The sequence below is a fragment of the Phoenix dactylifera genome, unplaced genomic scaffold, assembly GCF_009389715.1.
Source record: "Phoenix dactylifera cultivar Barhee BC4 unplaced genomic scaffold, palm_55x_up_171113_PBpolish2nd_filt_p 001895F, whole genome shotgun sequence".
NCBI lineage: Eukaryota > Viridiplantae > Streptophyta > Magnoliopsida > Arecales > Arecaceae > Phoenix > Phoenix dactylifera.
Window position 1 is genome coordinate 47,831 of NW_024069183.1, and position 14,057 is coordinate 61,887.

Genomic DNA, 14,057 nt, shown 5'->3' on the forward strand with positions numbered 1-14,057 from the left:
AGTAGATTTTAGAGCTATTACCTTTTTCTTATGGGAGGACTCTTCCTCGTTGTGTTGTTTCATTGTTAGCTCGGGGGTCATTAGGGATCCAAGGAGCTCTTCAAGTGGAAGCTTGTTCAAGTCCTTAGCTTCTTGGATTGCCGTCACCTTGGCTTCCCATGACCTTGGTAGACAGCGAAGAATTTTCCTGACAAGATCACTGTTAGTATAATTTTTGCCAAGGCTTTTTAGGCCATTGACAATGTCAGTAAACCTAGTGAACATGCATGTGATTGTTTCATTAGAATCCATTTTAAATAGTTCATACTTATGAACCAAAATATTTATTTTGGATTCTTTGACTTGATTCGTGCCCTCATGGGTCACTTCAAGTCTGTCCCAAATCTCTTTTGCAGAATTGCAAGTTGAGACCCTATTGAATTCATTTCTATCTAAGGCACAGTAAAGCACATTCATAGCTTTGGAATTTAGTTGTGCCTTTCTCATGTCATGCTCATCCCAATCCTTTTCTAGTTTGGGTACAGTGACACCCTCTACATATATGGATGGGATGTATGGCCCATTTACTACAATGGTCCACATCTCATAATCTTGGGCTTGGATGAATATTCTCATCCTAGCCTTCCAATATGAGTAGTCGGATCCATTAAAAAATGGGAGTTTTTGGGTGGACTGACCCTCAATGTGAGAAGATCCAAATGGAGTTGTCATTTCGATCTTTTACTCTTGGGTGGAAGAGTTTAGGCTCTGATACCACTTGTTGCCCAGATAGACAACCCAAGAGGGGGGGTGAATTGGGTTTTAAAATAATTTAGCTATTTAAAACGTTGTGAATGACTAATTAAAACTATTGCAAGTTGTTTAATTAATTGCTATGTGCTGTGAGTGATATGAGAGAAAGAAGAAGAGAGACAATCAATCACAAACACCAAGTTTTATAGTGGTTCGGAGCTAACCCTTGCTCCTACGTCCACTCCCCAAGTCTCACTTGGGAATTCACTATAACCCCCTTGGATTACAGCCGGTTGTTTTCCAAGCTTACAACCAAACTTGTTGTTTTACGAGCTCACAACGAACTCGGTCGGTTTTCTCAGGCTCACCGACTAGAACCACCCCGATTGTTTTTCCGGGATCACAATCGAACCCTTACACACGTTGGTTTTACACTCGGCTCACCAACCAACCTCAATACCCTTGATTCAATCCCCCGATTGAACCAAGCAGATACAAGTTGTAAATAATATAGACAAACAGAAAACTAAGCTTCTCAAAAGCAGATGGAAAACAATATAATCTGAAAAGAGTTTAGAAGCCCTCAAACGCTTTTAAGTTGGAGAAGAGGAATGGCTTCTTAAACTTCGGGTCTCCTCTTGAATGTGTAGTCGACTTGAATGCAGGAGGAGGATTCTTTAATTGCTGGGAAGATGTAGGTGGATGCAGTTAATGCAGCTCTTCCCTCTTTTTTCGTTGAAGAACAGGTTGCAGAGATTGAATGCTTGAATACTTGGAGTGGAATGGTTGTTCTCTACTTTGCTACAGTCTTCTGTGGCTATTTAAACCAACCCCCACGGAAACTAGCCGTTAGACACCTTTTTCTGCCCGTTCTGCACACTCTGCACAGCCTGACAATGTGTCCGTTGGTGGGTTGGAGTCGACTCGCGCGATCAGGAGTCGACTCGTCTGTAGCGGGAGTCGACTCATACTTTTCCGGAGTCGACTCGGCAACTGTTCCAGATTTGAATTAAAGTTGCCTTCGCGACTGGGAGTCGACTCGTCTTGACCCAGAGTCGACTCGCCAACTTCTGGAGCTGACTTGGCTTTCTCGGAGTCGGCTCATCCCATGGAGTCCGTGGATTTATTTTTGAATTTGGTCCAATCGAGTCGACTCGTCAATCCTGGGAGTCGACTCGGCGCTCAGAGCCCGAACTCCCTATCTTCTGTCTTTTTGGCTCGTCCAGTCTTGGAGTCGACTCGAACTTCCTCGGAGTCGACTCGGCTCTCAGTTTCCGAAACTTGGTCTTCTGCCTTTTTGATGTGAAGCTGCCTTGGAGTCGACTCTAGCTGTCTAGGAGTCGACTCGAATCTCAGAGGCAGTAACTTGGTCTTCTGTCTTCTTTGTGGTCGCGGAGTCTCGGAGTCGACTCGCGTATTGCGGGAGTCGACTCGAATCTCAGAGTCCGAAAAATACTTTCTGTCTTTTTCCTTGTGTTCCTCTGAGAGTCGACTCTCACTTTCTTTGGAGTCGACTTGCCAATCATCGGAGTCGACTCGCGTTCCACTGGAGTCGACTCGAATCTCAGACCCGAAAACTGCTCTCTGACTTTTCTGCCTGTGACTCCTTGGAGTCGACTCATACTTCTCCGGAGTCGACTCGGTAAACATTGGAGTCGACTCGCGCACTTCGGGAGTCGACTCGCTGACAGGTTTTGAATTGAAGCTTTCTGTTCGTCTGTCTGTTCTCAGTCGGAGTCGACTCGTACCGATCCGGAGTCGACTCGAGCCCGTGCCAGTGAACTTGATACGCTTGGAGTCGACTCGTGATACTCTGGAGTCGACTCGAGTCTCAGACTTTGGTTCAAGCTGACTTCTTAACTTATCCAAAATACTATGAACCAAGTCTAGAGACACTTAGAGAAGATTTTCACTGAAAACACTTAATTGAATTCATTAGTAAACAAGAAATATACTCAAATGCTTTGAGCTCATCAAAATCAAATAGGGTTTTAATCAATCACTCCACACAACCAGAACCCATGCTTGACTTGGTAGTGTATGTTTTTCTAGCTAAATCTGATTTGTTTTCTGGGTTGACCTGTTTGTGTGATGGGCCAAAACAACTGAGTTGCATCCCTATCAACAGTTTCAATATCATGCCACAAACTTAAAATATAGTTCCAAGGTGTGAATTTGGTTGCAGGGTTCATGGTTGTCAAGGCAGCTATTAGTCCCTAGTTGGTAGGGATCCCTGACTGCCTAAGTGCCTAAGTGCCTAAGTGCCTAGGTGGATTGCATATGATTTTCATGGTCCATCTTTAGAGAAGGCAAAGAGGAAAAAAATAATGATCAATTACCGCATTTTTTTTCCCCAAAAACACTCGTATATATAAATAACCAAATACACCATTATAGCATGGTAGGAGCTAAGATTCATGAGAAGAAATGCATTATTTCATCTCATATCATTTACTTAGTTAAGCATGGCAGTAAAAGTTAATTTAACATGCAATAACTATTTGTGATTTCCATTGTGATGAGGAGGATTGCAGAGAATTGACAGGAAAAAGACAAAAAAATACTAAAGAGCAGAAAATAGATTAGAAATGGAAATAAGAGAAAAACAGGGGAAGAAAACAGAGAAACTAGAAGAAAAGATGAAGAGGAGAAAGAAGCAAAAAGAAGAGGAAGAGAATAAAAATGAGGAGTCAAAAAAGAGGGGAGAAAGAAGAGGAATAAGAGGAGAAGGAAAAAGAAAGAAAAAGAGGAAGAAAAGGGGAGAAGAGGAAGTATATATAAAAGAAAAGGGACAACGTACACAAAGCATACTTTATGATGATGATCAGACCACAGCCATTGGGCTACTGAGGTCTGTTTGTGGTAGGATGACTGCTGGCAGGCCTTCAGTTGGAAGAGAACTGGTGTAAAATTGCTGGAGGTCTGCCATCTTGCCCTTGCATTGGACGAGATGAGAAATTGCCAATTTCAGTGAGACGATGAAGTAAAAGCATCGTAAATTATCGAATTTTTACTACCAGTTTAGTTATAAGTTCATTTCAATTGTACTAGTGAAGATTGAATGACTCATGAAAGTAAAAATATGAAAAACAAAAATGGGTTTTTGTCTGGAATTTTCTGGGTTTCATGTACATATGCATGCATGTGTATGCTCAACTATCCATCTGCTTAAATAAAATAATGCCTAGTTAGCTACAGCCTAGGCATTCATTCCCCTCTAGGTTCCTTGGTGCTGATTTTGACAAAATCAAATTTAAACAACCAGATAAAGATCTTAAGTTTAACCAACACTGGCTTCATTGATCCACAATTCCACATAACAATTTTCCTACATACTATGAAATTACAGGGAGAAATTAGTAAGTTTTTTTTGTCAAATTGTCTTGTACATTGTTCAATTGCCCATCTCCTTCTGTTTCCACTATGTGTATGCTGACCACAAATGTTGGAACTTATTAAGTTGCTTGTGTGTTCTTACAAGAGCATTGCATTGTTCAAATATACATATCAGGAGACAAATAGTTTGACTTGGATTGCAAAGACTGTGTGTGGTACTTCATTTTCTTTCAAAAGGCAATCTGATTAGAATTGGGGATATGAAAAAATTTTCTTGATTTCTTCTTGGTCCTCTTGTGGCAATCTTGACATGGTCATAGGAAAATGAGTATAGTTCTCAAACCCTTCCAATGGTGATGCCTGTAATTGTCTTCTGTTGCAAAATAATTGGAATTCTGGATTTTCTTGTAAATTTTATTCCTAGTGTTGCATGTTGATTTCTTGCTGTCTATTAGCCACATAAGTTGTAATAAAATATAATTCACCAATGGTTGTCTTTCAAGAGGCAATTTTGACTTGAAATTAGGATGGGAACTCTTCTTTCGAGTGCTAAGCAATCTTGACATTTCAATAGGAAATGAGTATAGTTCAGGATCCTTCCTAAGTAATGCCTGTATTTGTCTTCCGTTGCAAAATATTTTGAAATATGGGGTTCTAGTAATTTTTGGTCTCTTTTTGCTCTGTTTCATTTTTTTCCCTACTGTTGCATGTTGATTTCTTGCTTCCTATAAGCAATGTAAGCTGTTATTGTAATTTACAATTTACATAATATGTTTCACTAATATTTGCTTACATTACTTTGCTTTGGTTCTGATTTTGATTTTTTTTCAGCTAAAGGCTCCGATATAATGTCATTTATTAAAACATTTCAGGTGCTGCTTGTAGATCAGTCTGATCGATTTGTTTTTAAGCCATTGCTGTATGAACTACTATCTGGAGGTACTAAAGATTTGTAGTTGAAAGCAGTTCATTGTTAATATTGTTCACCTCTTTGTTTATTCCTTTTGTAATTTCTATAATTACTCATTTTATTTAATTTTCTTACTGAATGTCTCTTACTGAATATCACTGGATGGCAGAAGTAGATGACTGGGAAATAGCACCGTCCTTTACAGACTTACTGAGGAACACCAGTGTGCAATTTGTCAAGGACAGGGTCAAGCTTTTACGCCCTTTGGACCACTTAAATCGTATAGAAATGAGGGAGCCTGGAAGGTCACGCTCTGGAGGATTGGTTCAACTTGAGAGTGGGATAATCATTGAATATGACTGGTCTCTGCCTCGATGTTGCGGAATCTCTTTCTTTATTATGACTTTGTATTTGTCTATCTACTTGATTGTCATCAGCATCGTATTATGTCTCTCTATTCTGCTCTTTACTGCTATCCTTCAAAGAAAATTCTTATTCTTTCACAAGTCGAAGTGTCCACAGCAAATTTGCTCTGTTAGTCTGTTCACATTAAGATTCTGCAACTTGAAAAGGAATGATCATTGATTCTGGCTCTTACATTTATATAAATTCTTATGTACTGTGGACATTGTTTTCTGGAATAGTATAGCATGTAAACATACAAAATACATGCACACACAGTACACTTGGTAGCAGTGTCATGGGACTTATTGTCTTGAATGGATATTACTGCCAGTCCTTCTGCATGGTCTTATTTTGTGGACTCCATCTTGTTTTTGGGGTGCCCCTGTCTGCACTTGCATGTGTGCATGTTTGTCTCTGCATGTGTGAGAGAGAGTGCAATCTCTGAGTTCACTCTCCATCTTGTACTTTGTCTTCATTATGCTCTTGCTGATGTTGCATTTTTTTTTTTTCTATGAAAACTGGGCAGCCAGGCTGGTTCTAGCTTTAGGAGCTGAAGCAAAACTTGATGTTGTCCCAGGATCTGCTGAATATGCCTTTCCTTTCTCGACCTTGGAGGATGCTCGTGTAAGTTCTGAAGAGCTTATGCAATAATTTACTATGTCATTTTTGTTTCTACAAGTTGTCCATCTTAAATTAAGGTTCTCACTGAATTTGTAACTAGTCATTCTTTTCTTAAATATTGTTATGCTGTACTTTTATTGACATGGTACAATATTAGATGTGGTGGGTCTTGTCATGCCAAAGGGGAACGCAAGTGGAAGCAAGGGTTCTGCATCGGGATTGCCGAAGTATGGGGTTAAGGATATGGGTTTAAGGTAAACCTAGGTCTAACCATAGTGGAGCACCCAAACACCTTCTCCTACGATGGAAGGAATGTTACACTTTCTAGTGTGTAGTTCTGAATAAATGAATAATTCAGCAATGCAAGATCTTTTCACTGGCCTTCACTTGGTATCCATAATAATACCTTTTTTGCACCATTCTTCATGTGAGGCTCTTCTAGAGTTGCATTAAGAGGATTCTTGAAGTCACGTCAAGGCACCATGAAGCTCCAGAATAGCAAACAAATTATTAGATAGGCTATTTAGGGAACTCTACATTGATGAGGATTCATGGGTATCAAGTTTTAGTTAAAAGGAGAAAGAAAGAGCAAACTCAACTAAATTGCTTGCACATGTTAATGCAGCTTATGTTGTGTTGGATTTATCTCATACAATCTTGTCGGTGTTGTATAAATTTCTAACTTTTAATCAATTGAGGACCCTGGAACCAGACTGATGTTGGCGATCCCTTAGCTGCTAGAATTGGGAGCAGGTGTGGAAGCTATTTTGGGTATAGGTGCAGGAAAGCAAGTATTTTTTTTTGGAGTTTTCAAAAATATTTAAATAGTAATTGCTCTTTTTGAACTTTTTCAATAATTTTAAGCCTAATTTGATGCTTTTTTGATGTATTCTTGATATTTTTTGATGTTTCTATGATTCTGGTTTAACCTAAATGATGCATCTTATTATTTTAAAATGAAACAAATCATAATGATTAGTGAGATGTTGCATGCTACAAGAAATAACATAAAATATCCTTAAATCAAGTAGTAATATAAAATTATAAAATAATACAATCAATTACATACATTTAAAGTACAACATATATACCGATATATAAAATTTGGTCGAGTGGCGATGGCTCTTGTTAATATCCGGATCATCATTATAGTCAGGAGGCACATCAACTCACCCCTCTAACCAAGCGGCGTTGTAGTCTTGTACGTTCATCCCCTAACGAATGCGCGCCGGGTTATGAGCACTTTTGGATCTCTCGCTAAAGCTCTGGCTTTGTGAAGTATCCTCTGGCTGATAATACGGCTGTGGAGGGGTCCATCCAAATATGCTGACCGCAAAATCCAACCCATGAGATGCTCTGGGCTACGTAGGATAGTAGCTACTAGAAGATGCCCCAGCCGCACCATATTCATATTCGTATGGGTCATAGGCTACCTGTGACTGCAGGTAATAGAATATAATATACGACTCAAAATCTAATATATCTATGAATTCTACTTCACATGCAAGGTCATATACAGCTTTATCATGTCCTCCTAAATGACCTCCAAAATCCGTTCTCTATGCAATCGCATCTTCGCGTGTTTTATCAGATCGTGAACGTGGTCCCTACTTTTTTTGAGATAAAAAAATATTTTTTAACCTCAAAAAATACATCTGATTTATCTAATATATAATATTTTTTTTTATATTTTATTGATTTATATATTTCTAATAATTTTTAAATTTAAAAATATGTTTAAATATCATAAATTCAGAAAAACATGATTTCTATCTTAAAAATTACTTCTGAATTATGTAACACATACTGCTATTTTTTTGTAATTTTGGTATTATTTATATATTTTTAATTATTTTTTAATTTAAAAATAATATTTAAAATATTAATATCCATGTAGAATCCAACAATAGATGCTACATATATTTTTCTACACTTTTAGGCATGCATTAAAGGCTACTTATTCCATCTTCAGATTGATCTCAAAATAATCCTCAACTAGAGGTCTGCATTGACCTGAATTTTCATCTCAGGAGTGAATCCAGCATTTTGACAGTACTTGCAGTGGAAAATTTTGGGAATAAGATGTTTTGTATTTTTACTTCTGTTCTAATTTGCAAAAATGGGTTTGCGAAATACTCAGGAGTGGCCGAAATGCAACAGAGTTTCGTATTTTTACTCGCCTACTAATAATCCCGAGTGTGTTGCCTCTTAGAAGACAATATTTTGAAGCATATACCAGCTTTTTTTGGAATATGGTTTTTCTAAAAGATCCACTTCCATGCATGCTACCTTTTGAAAGATAGAAATTATTTGCTACCTCCTGTTTAGATGGGATAGCCAGAGGTTTCTGATATTCAGCTCTATTATTTTCTACCTCTTGTTTAGATAGGATTATCACAGCTTTCCAGTATTCAGCTTTTAATAGTTGTTACCACTAGTAGCCGTTGATCGTTGGTTAGTGTTACTTGGATTCTTGGAAACCTTTTTTTTTTGAGTTGTCGGGCACTCGAAAACCATCTTGTACTGGATATGCCATACTACACCGGTATCGAACTGAGACTTGGTACAGGAGATGTGCCAACCTTGGTACATTGAACTGACTCCTAGACTGAGTGTATTGATGCTGTACCAGTGTGGTACCGAAACGGAGTTTGGTATGGAGATAGGGAACCTTGTAATATTCCTTGACACTTAATGCCATCGGATTATGATGCCATCATCATTATGTGTTTACTTTTGTCACTTCCATGTAAAATTTATCAAGTCTAACATCACAACTAGCAACCATTTGATCCAATTTTATGAACCTAAGGAGCATAGATCTAGTTCATTATTCCTTATATGCATACACTTGTACATTTTACTATATATATAAAGATGTGTCCCAAATGTCTGAATCTTAGGAGAGTCCCATGTTGGATTCTTATGAGATACCAAATCCTTTCACTGCTTCACTTAAAAACTTAATGAAGATTTTCATGACATAGAAATTAGGCTCCTGTCGTGTAAGTATTGCAGGAAACATACATATGATGCTCCATACATATTTAAACACGACATATTCATGCAAATTGCCTCAGACACTAGGAACGAAGCCAAAATGAAAATAAGCAGAAGTGATTATCTAGATGAAGAAATGCTACCAATGACATGATCCTCAAGGTGAACTTCAAATTGACAAGCATAAAGAAACGAAATAATATAGAATTATTTATTGTTGAGATCCTGGTCAACATATTCTTTCTTAACAAAGTCTTCGTAATGCAAGCCAAAAGGAAAACACAAACCAGCCGGCGTGTCCAACACACGGTCATTTCTGCCCGCATCGAACATTCTTTTGGCAGGGTGGGGGCCTAGTGGGGGCTGCTACGCGGGGGTGGGCTCATCCCTTCCTCCCCCCTTCCCTTTTTTTTCAGCAAAAAAAAGAGAGAGGAAAACACTGATTAATATAACTTGTGTAGCTCAGACCATTTTGGTAATGATTAATTTTTTAATTTGTTTTTGGTAATTTATTGTGTCTGTTGATTTGATGTTCACCAAGACTTTCCAAGTATTCTTATTTTTCGTTATCTGTGTGCATATAAAAAATATCATGGGGACTTTCCAAGTATTCTTATTTTTCTACTCTTTGAATCTCCAATGCTGCAGAAAGTCAACAGCAAGTTAAGAATGTTGGAACGAGAGAGGTTTGGTAAGGATTCCCCTCCCATACGTGTGGCTATTGTCGGTTGTGGCTACTCTGGTGTTGAGTTTAGCTGCTACCATTTCTGAAAGACTCGAACATAGAGGGATAATTCAAGCAATCAGTGTTGAAACTGCTATTTGTCCGAATGCTCCACCTGGAAATAGAGAAGCTGCATTCAGAGTAAGAATTCATATTGAGCATATTTTGATAGAATACAAAATTTATGGCTCTCTGTGTTTGTCCAAATTGTGCATTCACATTAGTCTTTTGATTCAGGTTTTTTATGGTGTCTGCCATCTCATTTGTATGTTGAATTTAAGATCCATAATAGACTATCCAATGTACAAGCTGAACTACAAGCAACATGATAGAAAATCAACTTTAATTAGTTATGTGGCTTGATCAACCTGAATATTCATTAAACCACCTTAAATTAATCCATGGAATTCATAATCCTGAATCAGTAAAAACCATTTGTAAGCAATCCAACTATCTCTAAATGGCTGATGCAAGCTTTGAAGGTCCGTTCTTATTGTTTGTCACTGAAATACAAGTCTGTGGCTTGTGGATTGACAGAAGATTGAGACCTGTGACAATCAATTGCATAATTGTGTTGTTTGGGTCTTAATCTCATTTGTTTGAATCCTTCCATCGGGGGGAAATTTCTTTATTTTATGATATCTGGAGTAATGAAATCAGAAACATTCATTTTCTTTCAATTTTCTCTTTCATGTAAGAAACTCCTGATGCAAGGACCTCCATAGTGAGTCCGGGATCCCTGTGTCTTGGTTTGGGTGTGCATGAATAGTGGTCCATATAGGATGATGAATTTTGTATGATAATGTATATTTTTATGGAATAAAAGACTTGGATGCTTTCTTGTGTCTTTGGGCCTTTTAATGCTTCTTTTATTCTACACGGTTATTCTTCTCGTCTTAGTGATCGGTTGTAGCGATATATGGCTAAATTTTATTCAGTTATGATCTTAAAATTTAAGTGAGCAGAAAAAAACTTTGAAGCAGCTCTAGATCTTGTACGGTACGTTGTATTCTTTTCTTGGTTCTATTTTCATCTAAACTAATGACCTGACCAAGAAGTTACATTAGTTTATATTTACTATACTAGTGGATACCACACCGTCCGGCATACCATACTATACCAATATTGAACTGAGACTCAGTACATGGATCTTACTGAGTCTTAGCATGCTGAACCGATCTCCATATTGGGCCTACCGACACTACCAGTATGGTACTAGTATGTATGAGGGCCAATACTAAGATGGCGAATCTTGGTTTAGCTACTCTTATGCATTGCGTTGTCTCTATTATCAAGCGAAGCCAACCATGTCCGCATGCATTTTTTTTACAGAAATTTGGACGAGCACTTATAAGATACTGTTCTTGTGTATTATGTCCTTACAATTGATTCTATTAGGCAAACTCAATGGCCATTGTTTTCATGTTTTTCATAAGAATTTTGATTGAGATAATAAAAGTCCAATCTTTATCTTCCATTTTACATGGGAGAGCCTTCTGTCCTTGGATTCCCATTTCAGTTCCGGACACACACACAAGAAAAATGAAAAAAGAAAAAAACTGTGATCAGACTTTTATGTCTTTGTATTTCCTGTTAGAATCCCAATATTGTCTATAGTAAGATTTGCCATGTCAGTCGGTACCATACCGAGCATACCGTACTGTACCAATTACAACGAACCTTGGTCCATACTCCACAAATCTAGGTACATCTCAAGTTCTGAGGTCCTTTTTTCTTCAAAACAAAATTTTGAGAACTCCTCTCTTTTGTATCCGTCTCATCTTTTCCTCTTCTAACATCCTTTGTAAACTCCTCTATTTTATGCTTTTTTTAAAACAAAGAATCCAAGATTCCTCTTTTATTTTCCTCCTTTGATCACAACCATCCACCAAATGCTCCTCTATTTCCTGCATGTGTCATATCTAATAAAGCTCTAGTATATTGTAAGTCCAAAGTGACTGATGCCCAGCTGGGCCAATGTCTGATTATGTTTCATCATGGCACAGCACCAGAAAACAGGATCATTATCATGATTTCATAGGGTCCATGTTTGATTAATAAGCTTTTTTACTGTTTCTCAATTTATAAATCTTTTTGTAAGATTGCTTTTTTTCTTAGAAAACAGATTTTCAGCATTCTATGTTCCCCGCGGGGGGTGGGGGGGTGGGGGTGGGGGTGTGGGGAGGGCACTTTTTAAGGCCATCACTATGGATTGTATTCCATGTACTCCTTATGGTAGAGTTACCCATATGACTTGTGATTCACCAGCTACCTGTCATTTGCAGCGAGATGTCATAGTGTCATTTGCGCGTAATTGGAAGGCACACAAATGTGCATCGTGTCTCCTTAAATTGGAAGTTGAGCAATATTTTATTCCTCAGAATCTTGTTACAAAAGAATTACGTATAGAGAGAGAGAGAGAGAGTTTGTGCAAGTTCTCAATTCTTTGGATATCTTCTAACTCATCTATGGCTTCTTAATGGGAAGGGAATTCTAGGGGGAGATATAGGCACAATAAATTGTGGTTGTGTAGATCATGAGAGAAAAAAACCGACCATTGAAGAGATAGTGATGTTGGGTTTGGTACTTCCGATTGAGGGCTAAAATGGTTCTAGTGAAATAAGAGAGCCATGAAGGCCTAATGAAGGAGAGTGCATTTACACTTTGATATATAGTATAATGTACGTATTCATGCCTCCAGAAACCAAAAAAAAAATATTTATGCATTTATCTACGTATCTAATTTTATATGTATCTATGTATTAGCATAAGTATTTGTTTTATTGGGTCAGGTTGGGTTGGGTTATCACCCTGAACCATTTTATGTTTTTATACCAAGGTATGCCGTCTCGGTACCCGGCCCTATACCGGTGCCACCATATTACCATGTTAACGGAGGTTGGTTCAGCATATCGAGTATCAGTTTGCCTCATGTACCGCATATTGGTGCCGAATAGGCATAGTACAATATGCTTCTACCCTCCGATTTAGTACAGTATGGCGTACCTTGGTCCATACTATTTGCAGTATGTTGGGATTAAGTTACAATATACAAGTGGCAAGCTCTACCCTTTTTATTAGTGAAGTCTAGGTTTGGAACCAGCTGAACCCAACCCAAGATGTCATATAGTTTTGTTTAGGTGCTGTCACGTTGCATTGTGATTGTGGTCAATTTATGTGGAGACCCAAGTCATGTGCATCTCTACTTATTAAGGCTCCGTTTGGCAGAGCTGTTGACAGTAGAGCTTTTAAAAGTAAGTAGAGCTTTTAAAAGTAAGTAGAGCTTTTATAAAAAGTTATTTACTGTTTGGTAACTGCATTTCTAAAGTGCCGTAGAACTTTAATGTATTTGGTAAACAAATTAAGAGAGTACTTTTGGTATGACAAAATGATCATAAAAGATATTGCATAATATTATACAATAGAGCATAATAAAATATAATATATATTAATACATAAATATATGATATAGTATAATATTACTTTAATATAATATAATATTATTACATATAATAATATAATATTGTATACTATAGCATAATAATGTAACATAATTTGATATTATATAACATAACATATGTATTATGATATAATGTAATATAATATTATATTTATAGTATAATACAATAATAAGATAATAAAATATTGTAATTATTATCATTATATATTAATAAATATAAAAGGATATTCTGTAATTATAATATTTTATTATGGATATTTTGGTCCAAAAAAATTTTATAAATCAAAACAATTTTCTGAACGCATGCTAAAAGTGCTTTTTCTGAAGAAGCTCCATTTTTTGTAATTTTGGAGCTTCTCTCGAGAAGCGTGTTTTAGCTTTCTGGCAAAACTATAACAACTTTTTGATTTTTTTTACCAAACACCCATTTTCTATCCAAAAGTATTTTTGGAGGGTCAAAAAGTGCTTTCTGGCCCACCAAAGATTTGCCAAACGGGGCCTAATTCATGTGTGATAGCATGATAAGACGGGTGGGTGGCTCATTGCTCCTACTTAATTGATGTTTGATTGTTATAGAGCTAGAAAAATGTAGAATAATTAAACATGTAATGAAAGAAGTCCTAGCACAGATTGTCACATTCTTGGACCCATTAGCATGGCCAGAATAAATTCAGATAGTTGTGTTCGACAAGTCATCTTAAGACTTGGTGCAAAAGGACTAAAACCTTTATAAAAAAATGTTTACAAACGAGATTTTTTTTATTATCATGATGCTTATGTTTAATATCTTTTAAAGTCTGACTCCACCCATGACTTGTTAAAGGCTAATCCATTAATAAGGCTATATTCTTTTACAAATGCTCACAGCT

General features: G+C 37.2%; 1 pseudogene; it reads left to right on the forward strand.

The window, feature by feature from the left end:
• The window catches only part of LOC120109189, a 37,925-nt pseudogene extending 27,960 nt beyond the window's left edge, over window positions 1-9,965 (forward strand).
• Window positions 9,966-14,057: the final 4,092 nt, after the last annotated feature.